At 52.2% G+C, this 9,941-nt stretch overlaps 1 protein-coding gene across 13 annotated transcripts in view; it reads right to left on the reverse strand.

The window, feature by feature from the left end:
- Positions 1–9,941, reverse strand: part of SCMH1 (Scm polycomb group protein homolog 1) — a 293,217-nt gene that overhangs the window by 78,998 nt on the left and 204,278 nt on the right. The window lies entirely within an intron of this gene.

A 9,941-nucleotide genomic window follows, 5' to 3' on the forward strand; every position in this document is an offset into this window, starting at 1 on the left:
CCTGGTCCGTCACTGGCAGAGGTAGCGAGTCTCATGCCAACCCCTAGCAGTCAGGTGCCCGCCTCCAAGCTGTGAGTGCACAGCCAGCTCCCCACCATCCACAGGCTAGCAGTGGTTTCTTGCACCAGTGAAACATTCATGAGTGGACAAAGCCAGGCCTCCTCTTGTGAATGATGGACACAAGTTGTAGCTATCACCCATCTCAAGCCTCCTTATTCTGTGCCTTGCAGGGTACAAGTAACCTCCGGGGGTGGGGAGGAGACAGGCCCCTGTGCTAACTTCACTCCGATGTGTTGGTCATTACGGGAGCACTGTGCTAGGTGCTGGACAGACCGTGAGAGACAGTCCCTGCCCCCAAGAGCTTAAAGTCTGGCTGGCCAAGCCAGCCAAAGGCGGCTGTATTATTGCCATAGGGCGGCTGGTACACAGAGGGACTGCACAGGCGCTCCCCACCCCCGCACTAGCCCAGGCTCAGCCCTATGCTGCTCTCAGGGCAGGGTTTGTTTCTGGAGTTGCTCTGTGATCATTGGGGTAGGGAGGCAGGGGGAAGAGAGGCCATTTTCTAGAGCAAATGTATCCTTAGGAATGGTCACGCTGCACCCCCCTTTACACACTCCTGGGTGGGAATTTAATCCTGGTGAAATCTAAGGGCGGGTTGCAGCACCATGGAGTTTTATTAGCCTGGGAACGGGGAGAAGCCCACAGCAGCTCCCCAATAAATGTGAACAATGCGCCTCTTCCTCATGAAATCACACAGCCGGGGACAGCCCAGCGGCAGCGGCGGCTCAGCTGCAGGAGCCCTGTGCTAGTCTCTGAAAGGCTGGTGGTCAGGGGAGCGCTGGAACGGAGCTCGCGGAGGCAGGGTCAGCCAGACATTGCCCAGGTGAAAGCAGCATTCGCAACAAGTCACGAGCCAGAGGGGCACCCAGTGGAGCAGATGCAGCTCTGCGGACACCGGAGCTCCTGGTGTGTGAGGCCTCGTCCTGGGCCAAGCTGCTTTTCTGGGGACCTGGGCACTGTGCTTCTGGGCTAGTTTTTCATCTGAGTGAATTCAGTGCTGGTGAAAGGTGCCGGATCAACAGCCCCGAGGGTGCACGAAGCAGGTACAGCACACGCTGTGTCCATGCCTCACACCGGACCCATAGGGATTCCTGCTAGGGTGACAGGCTAGGGAACACCCGGTCGAAAAGGGACCCTGGTGGCTTCGGTCAGCACCACTGACTGGGCCGTTAAAATTCCAGCTGACGGCGTAGTGGGACTAAGGCACGCTCTGTGCCAGCCCGGATTCTGTGCAGCTCCTGGATGCGGAGACACGTCCCCTCGCTCCTAGGCGGAGGCACGGCCAGGGGCTCCCATGTGCTGCTCCACCCCAAGTGCCAACTCCGCAGCTCCCATTGCCCAGGAACAGCAGCCAATCATAGACTCGCAGGGTTGGGAGGGACCTCAGGAGGTCATCAGTCCACAGTAGCGTAGCTAGAGTGGGACCGGGGCAGCGGCCACTCTCTCGCCAAGCACAAGCGGCGCCTTTTCAATTTCTTGGCGCCTTTTTAATTTTTACTCACCCGGCAGTGCTTTTACTGCTGGGGTGGCGCTCCGGGTCTTCGGCGGCAGTTCAGCAGCGGGTCCTTCACTCGCTCCAGGTGTGTTTGGTGGCACCATAGGAGCTGCCGCTGAAATGCCACCGAAGACCCGGCACGCTGCCCCGTTAGTAAAAGCACCGCAGTGGGTGGCACCTTTTTTTGTGATCGCTCCCCCTGTTTGCTAAACCTGGCTATGCCACTGCTAGTCCAACCCCCTGCTCAAAGCAGGACCAACACCAACTAAATCATCCCAGCCAGGGCTTTGTCAAGCTGGGCCTTAAAAACCTCTAAGGATGGAGATTCCACCACCTCCCTAGAGAACCCATTCCAATGCTTCATCACCCTCGTAGTGAAATAGTGTTTCCTAATATCCAACCTAAACCTCCCCCACTGCAACTTGAGACCATTGCTCCTTGTTCTGTCATCTTCACCTCTGAGAACAGTCTAGATCCATCCTCTTTGGAACCCCGCTTCAGGTAGTTGAAAGCAGCTATCAAATCACCCCTTATTCTTTTCTTCTGCACACTAAATAATCCCAGTTCCCTCAGTTTCTCCTCATAAGTCATGTGCTCCAGCCCCCTAAACATTTTTGTTGCCCTCCGCTGGACTCTTTCCAATTTTTCCACATCCTTCTTGTAGTGTGGAGCCCAAAACTGGACACAGTACTCCAGATGAGGCTTCATCAATGCCGAATAGAGGGGAATGATCACTTCCCTTGATCTCAGAGCCGTAACTAGGTATTTTTGCACCTGTGGCAAGAATATAAAATTGCACCCTCTCCCAGGGCCGGCTCTTTTGTGGCTATTCGGTGGCAGCTATTCGGTTCCTCTTGGAGGGAAGGGCCTGCCGCCAAATTGCCGCTGAAGAATGAATGAAGAGGTGGCGGTAGAGCCTGTGATTTTGGGGGGTCTAACTCATGATTTTTGACTGCTTGGGCTGGTAATGTTGCTTCCAAGATGGTCTTTGGTTCCAGTCCAGTTCCAGTCCAGAGAGGGACTCACAGGTTAAGAGAGGAGGAAGTTGCTGGATATCAGCAGTGTCCACTAGGGATCATGTGTCCTGAGAATGCTGGGAGTTTGCAGGGCAGGATCAGGGGTAGCAGGTTTGTAGAAATTTTGGTTGTGCCCAGAACCCGCCCCTGCCCAAACTCTGCCCCCCCCCACCTTCCCAAGGCTCTGGGAGGGAGTTTGGGTGAGGGAGGAGGTCTGGGGTGCAGGCCCTAGGCTGGGGCAGGGGATTGGGGTGCAGGCTCTGGGAGGGAGTTTGGGGATGGGAGGGGTGCAGAGGGATGGGATGCAGGGGTGAGGGCCGTGGGTTGTGGCTGCAGATGAGGGGTTTGGGGTGTGGGAGGGGCTCAGGGTGAGAGTAGGAGTGTGGGGGGTGAGGGCTGTCTGGGGCTGGGAATGGGAGGTTTGGAGTGTGGGAGGGGCTCGGGGCGAGAGTAGGAGTGTGGGGGTTGAGGGCTCTAGCTGGGGCTGGGAATGGGAGGTTTGGGGTGTGGGAGGTGCTCAGGACTCGGGGCAGAGGGCCAGGGTGTTGGGGTGAGGGCTCTGGCTGGGACTGGGGATGAGGTGTTTGGGGTGCTGGAGGGGCTCAGTGCTTGGGCAGAGGTTTGAAGGTGCGGTGGGGGGTGAAAGCTCTGATTGGGGGTGCGGGCTCTGGGGTGGGGCAGGGCTGGGGATGAGTTTGGGGTGCAGGCAGGCTGCTCTGGGACAGGGGCCAGAGAGGAGGACTCCCCCCAGCCCTTTCCCTGCCGGCAGCAGCAAGCTCTGGGGAAGGACCCCCCCTTTCCTGCCCTCCCCAGCAGCACACTCACCCCCACCACTGTCACTGCATGTGCTCCTAGGGCCCCTCTCAGGCCCAGGAATCTCCCCTGCCTCCCCTGTGGTGGGTGCCGGGGGTTCTGCATGCGCCGCCTCCCCTGCTGTTGCCCCTGACTGTAGCTTCACTGGGAGTGAGGGATGGGGCTGCCTCCTTGCCCAGCATGGGGCAGGAGCGGTGACTGCGGGTGGGGGGGAGGGGGAGGGGTTGTGCTGCTGAAGGGTCCCATTGGAAAATAAAAGGGTCTGAAGGGGAAGCAAAGGCTCAGAGTCAGTCTGCCCTGGCCGTCGCATAGGGAGCACTAGGACCCTGCGGCAGCAGTTGCTGCAGGGGAAAGAGAGACCCTGCTCTGGGGCCGGGGAAGGGGGCTGCGGGGAGCAAGTCGGGGCCGGGAGACACTCGGGGAGGCATGGGGGGGGCAGTAGGTGGGGCCGGGGGGGGGAGATCACCTGGGTTATAAATAGCTCTGTGTTAGCAGCTTTTTTTTCCCTTTTCCCTCCACCGCTTTCTGCACCCCCTGGCTTTGTGTGCCCGAGGCAAATGCCTCACTCGCCTCGCCCTTGTTACAGCGCTGCTCGATCTGCTGGCAATGCTCCTACTTATACAGCCCAAAATGCCGTTAGCCGTCTTGGCAACAAGGGCACAGTGCTGACTCATATCCAGCTTCTCGTTCACTGTAACCCCTAGGTCCTTGTATACAGAACTTGCATGGTGTCAAATATCAGAGGAGTAGCCCTGTTAGTCTGGATCTGTAAAAGCAGCAAAGAGTCCTGTGGCACCTTATAGACTAACAGACGTATTGGAGCATGAGCTTTCGTGGGTGAAAGCCTTGGTTTTCACACCTCAACTGCTAGAAGAGGGCCTCATCCTCCCTGATTGAACTAACCTCGTTATCTCTAGCCTGATTCTTGCTTGCATATATATACCTGCCTCTGGAAATTTCCACTACATGCATCTGACGAAGTGGGTATTCACCCACAAAAGCTCATGCTCCAATAAGTCTGTTAGTCTATAAGGTGCCACAGGACTCTTTGCTGCTTCTGTAGCCTAGCCATTCGGTCCCTAGTCTGTAAGAGTGAATGAGATTCTTCCATTCTAAAGGCAGGACTCTGCACTTCTCCTTGTTGAACCTCATCAGGTTTCTTTTGGCCCAATTCTCTAATTTGTCTAGGTCCCTCTGTATCCTATCCCTACCCTCCAGCGTATCTACCACTCCTCCCAGTTTAGTGTCATCTGCAAACTTGCTGAGGGTGCAGTCCACGCCATCCTCCAGATCATTAATGAAGATATTGAACAAAACTGGCCCCAGGACCGACCCTTGGGATACTCCACTTGAAACCGGCTGCCAACTAGACATGGAGCCGTTGATCACTACCCGTTGATCCTGATGATCTAGCCAGCTTTCTATCCATGTTATAGTCCATTCATCCAGCCATGCCTCTTTAACTTGCTGGCAAGAATACTGTGGGAGACAATATCAAAAGCTTTGCTAAAGTCAAGGAATAACACATCCACTGCTTTCCCCTCATCCACAGACCCAGTTATCTCCTCATAGAAGGCAATTAGTTTAGTCAGGCATGACTTGCCCTTGGTGAATCCATGCTGACTTTTCCTGATCACTTTCCTCTCCTCAAAGTGCTTCAAAATTGATTCCTTGAGGACCTGCTCCATGATTTTTCCAGGCACTGAGGTGAGGCTGCCTGGTCTGTAGTTCCCCAGATCATCCTCCTTCCCTTTTTTAAAGATGGGCACTACAGTAGCCTTTTTCCAGTCATCCGGGACCTCCCCCGTTCGCCTTGAGTTTTTAAAGATAATGGCCAATGGCTCTGCAATCACATCTGCCAACTCCTTTAGCATCTTTGGATGCAGGGCATCTGGCTCCATGGACTTGTGCTCATCCAGCTTTTCTAAATAGTCCTGAACCACCTCTTTCTCCACAGAGAGCTGGTCACCTCCTCCCCATGCTGTGCTGCCCAGTGCAGCAGTCTGAGAAGCTGACCTTGTTTGTGAAGACAGAGGCAAAAAAAAGCATTGAGTACATTAGCTTTTTTCACATCCTCTGTCACTAAGTTACCTCCCTCATTCATTAAGGGGCCCACACTTTCCTTGACCTCCTTCTTGTTGCTAACATACCTTTAGAAACCCTTCTTATTACTCTTAACAACCCTTGCTAGCTTTAAAATACAGCCAGGTCTCCTGGACTCCTTTCCCCCTCATGTTATTCTCCAAGGGGATCCTGCCCATCAGTTCCCTGAGGGAGTCAAAGTCTGCTTTTCTGAAGTCCAGGGTCTGTATTCTGCTGTTCTCCTTTCTTCCTTGTGTCAGGATCCTGAACTCGACCATCTCATGGTCACTGCCTCCCGGGTTCCCATCCACTTTTGCTTCCCCTACTAATTCTTCCACATCACATTGTCTACTCATAGTCATCCTACGATCAACCAGGACTCCTAGGTCCTTCTCCTCCTCCATTACGTCCAACTGGTGCGTCCCCAGCTTATAACTAAAATTCTTGTTAGTCATCCCTAAATGCATAACCTTACACTTTTCACTATTGTATTTCATCCTGTTACTAATACTCCAGTTTACAAGGTCATCCAAATCTCCCTGGAGGATATCCCGATCCTTTTCCGAATTGGCAATACCTCTCAACTTTGTGTCATCCGCAAACTTTATCAGCCCACTCCTACTTTTGGTTCCGAGGTCAGCGATAAATAGATTGAATAAAATCGGACCCAAAACCGAACCTTGAGGAACTCCACTGGTAACCCTCTCCAACCCGACAGATCACCCTTCAATACGACCCTCTGCAGTCTCCCCTTTAACCAGCTCCTTATCCACCTCTGGATTTTCATTTCGATCCCCATCTTTTCCAATTTAACCAGTAATTCCTCATGCGGTACCGTATCAAACGCCTTACTGAAATCAAGATATATTAGATCCACCGCATTTCCCTTGTCTAAAAAATCTGTTACTTTCTCAAAGAAGGAGATCAGGTTGGTTTGGCATGATCTACCTTTCGTAAAACCATGCTGTAATTTGTCCCAGCTGCCATCGGCCTCAAGGTCCGAACCACTCTCTCTTTTAAAATTTTTTCCATGACTTTGCATACTACAGATGTTAAACTAACAGGCCTGTAGTTACCCGGGTCACTTTTTTTCCCCTTCTTGAATATAGGAAATATATTAGCTAATCTCCAGTCAAACAGTACAACCCCCGAGTTTAGAGATTTATTAAAAATCATCGCTAACGGGCTTGCAATTTCACTCGCCAATTCCCTTAATATTCTAGGATGAAGATTATCCGGGCCCCCCGATTTACTTCCGTTAAGCTGTTCAAGTTTGGCTTCCACCTCAGATACCGTAATGTCTACCCCCATATCTTCATTCCCATCAGTCCCTCTATCACTATTCCTTAGCCCTTCATTAGCCTCATTAAAGACCGAGGCAAAATATTTGTTCAGATATTGTGCCATGCCAAGATTATCCCTAATCTCCACTCCGTTTAAAGTTTTAAGCGGTCCCACTTCTTCCTTCTTGGTTTTCTTCCTATTTATATGGCTAAAAAACCTTTTGCTATTGGTTTTAATCCCCTTCGCTAGGTCCATCTCCACCCGGCTCTTTGCCTTTCTCACTGCTTCCCTACACCCTCTGACCTCAATAAGGTAGGTTTCTTTGCTGATCCCTCCCATTTTCCACTCCTTGTACGCTTTCTGTTTTTTCTTAATCACTCCTCTAAGACGCTTGCTCATCCAGCTCAGTCTAAAACTGCTACCTACGAACCGTTTTCCCTTTCTCGGGATACATGACTCTGACAGCTCCTGCAACTTCAACCTGAAATAACCCCAGGCGTCTTCCGCCTTTAGATCCTGTTTACAGATAGAGCTGATTAGGCTCCAGAGAGAGTCTTTTGGTTTGTTAAGTGACCACTGGAGCTGAAATGACCTCCCAGCCTGTGGGGGAGAAGGCACTTCGCTCATTCCTCCAGCTGCTCACCACTGGCAGCTGCTCTCCGGCTGCTCACTCTGGCCGCTGTTTGTCGTGCCACCATTCACTCCACCACTCCATGGCCGATGGCCTTGTGCCATCACCTTCTGCTGCCACCAGCCCCTGTGACCTCTCAGTTGGTCTCCTGAGGTTTCACCAGCTCTCAGTGATTTCAGCTCTCAGTGGGGGAACCTCACACTGAGTGCAGGCTGGGCCAGCAGCGTCTTCCACAGAAATGCTGTCCTGTAGCAGATCTAAGAACATAGACCTGATTATCACTTGGATCAATCGGAGAGAGATCCATTGAAACATACTGGAAGAAGCAGGGCAGGCTCTAGGTTTTTTGCCGCCCCAAGCAAAATAAAATTTGGCTGCCCTCACCCCAGCCCTGGGTTCCCCCCCCTGCACCCCCTTGCTGCCCCAGCCCTGGGCTCTCCCCCCGCACACACCTGCACCCCCTGCTGCCCCAGCTCTGGGCCTCCCTCTTTCCGCACCCCCCTGTCACCCCAGCCCTGGGCTCACACACACCCTGTGCTGCACCAGCTCTGGGCACCCCCCTTCCCACCCTCCAGTGCCCCCACCCCTGCCACTCCAGCCCTGGGCTCTGCCCCCTCTACCCGCACCCCCTGCCACACCAGCCCTGGGCTCTTCCTCCCCCTCCCCCACCTGCACCCTCCTTCTGCCCCAGCCCTGGGTCACTGGTGACTTGCTCCCAGGGCGGGTCATTCAGCAGGAATTTTGGATGTGCACAGAACACAGACAGGATTGGTTCCCATATGGTTACAGAACCTCTGTAAAGTGCAACAATTTTCAGCTTGTGTGATTGGAGGATATCTGGATGCATATTATAAGACTGTCCTCCATAAATGAGGAAAAGTCAAGGTGCCTTTATTATTCTTTTGTTCCACTCTTTGTTTCTATGGGGAATTTGCCAATGCAATATCACTATCTTCCTTTTAAACAACTAAAAAAAAAAAAGCAATGTCTGTTGAAAATAGCAATTCCAGTCCTAAAAACCACTGGGAAGCATTTCTTGCTCAATTTTATCTACAGCAAGTTACAGTGGATCAGTATATTTGATTTGGGAGAAATGAAGTAACAGCTGCCCAAACTGAGCTTGAGCACTCCTGACTTTTGAGGTGTTCAAATCTGGAAGGCAGGTGCTAGATTCCTTTTCTGAATATTAGCTAAATCTGGAAAGGAAAAGTCAATTTCTGCTTCCAAGGCTCAGAAGTGGAAATCCTCCTACGTGCCTGGTACTGTATCTGAAGCTGCCCAGGTCCAGTAGAGCCTCCCCTCCCTTACTTTTCATTTTAAATTCTGGTGGGATCCACGTACCTCCCTTGCTAGGCTTCAGATAGAGGGGGGCACTGTCCATTTAATCCCCCCAATTCCTTCTTTGGGGGCTGCAAGGTGGGGTCACACCAGTATCCCTAAGCCAGTCTGGGGATGTCTTCTGAAGGGGATATCTGGGCCAAAGCCTTCTACCTCTTGGGCACACTTGTTCCCCATTCACAGTGCCACCCCGCTCTAGCAGTGAGTTCAAGCTGCAGCATGAGGTTTCAGCTACCATACTCCCTCCCCTGCTTTCCCGTTGGTAGTGGCTAAGGGAATGCTGGGAAATGTAGTTCTTTCCCTGCTCCAGGGCTGGTTCTATAGGCAGGGAGCTAACCAAGGAACTACAGCTCCCAGGGCCCCCTGTTGGTTCTCAGCTCCCAGGCTCGATCCCTGCTAGCTGCCGCCCCTGCAAATGGGCTGCCCCAAGCAGCTGCTTGCTTTGCTGGTGCCTAGAGCCACCCCTGGGAAGAAGCAGAGACTTGAGTTCAGGAGTTGACCAACTAAGGCACTTATGCTGACTCCTTAAGTGAAGGGGACAAGAAGTAAAAAGTACAGGCGAACTTGCGGCACCTTAGAGAGACTAACATTTATTTGAGCATAAGCTTTTGTACACACACACAACTCTAAGAGGCTAATTAATTAGGAGAAAAAATGTTTGTAGTGATACTCAAGATAGCCCTATATAGACAGTTTGACAAGGTGTGAGGATGTCTGTTTTCTAGTAAAATCAGTGTAAGGAAAGGAGAAAACTCAAAAGGTTCCTCCTCGTGCTCACGTATGTGAACCCTAATGCACTTATGCTCAAATAAATGTGTTAGTCTCTAAGGTGCCACAAGGATTCCTGTTCTTTTTGTGGATACAGACTAACACGGCTGCTACTCTGAATTCAGCTATTGTAAAGTTTAGCGTGACAGTAAAGAGACCCCTTTCCAACCCTTCACCACACAAGACAAAGCCACAGTATTTGTCATGAGCTATTTATTTCTACTCTCTTGGCTCCCAAACTGTTTCTCCTCCCTACTGCCGCCAGCCACCTTCGAGTTCTCCCTCTTCTCTCCCCGGCTCTGCTCACTTGATTGCAACAGCTCAGCCGATGGTCCAGCTTTGTGCTTTCGCTTCCATTCTTCTTCACCTCTTTGGGTGGCTGCATTTGCCATTGAGCAGCCTGATGGAAATACCTGAGTCCTCTGTCTAGGCACGCAGGCCCAGCAGCTAAAGC

Source organism: Mauremys reevesii, linkage group 23, assembly GCF_016161935.1.
Source record: "Mauremys reevesii isolate NIE-2019 linkage group 23, ASM1616193v1, whole genome shotgun sequence".
Taxonomy (NCBI): domain Eukaryota; kingdom Metazoa; phylum Chordata; order Testudines; family Geoemydidae; genus Mauremys; species Mauremys reevesii.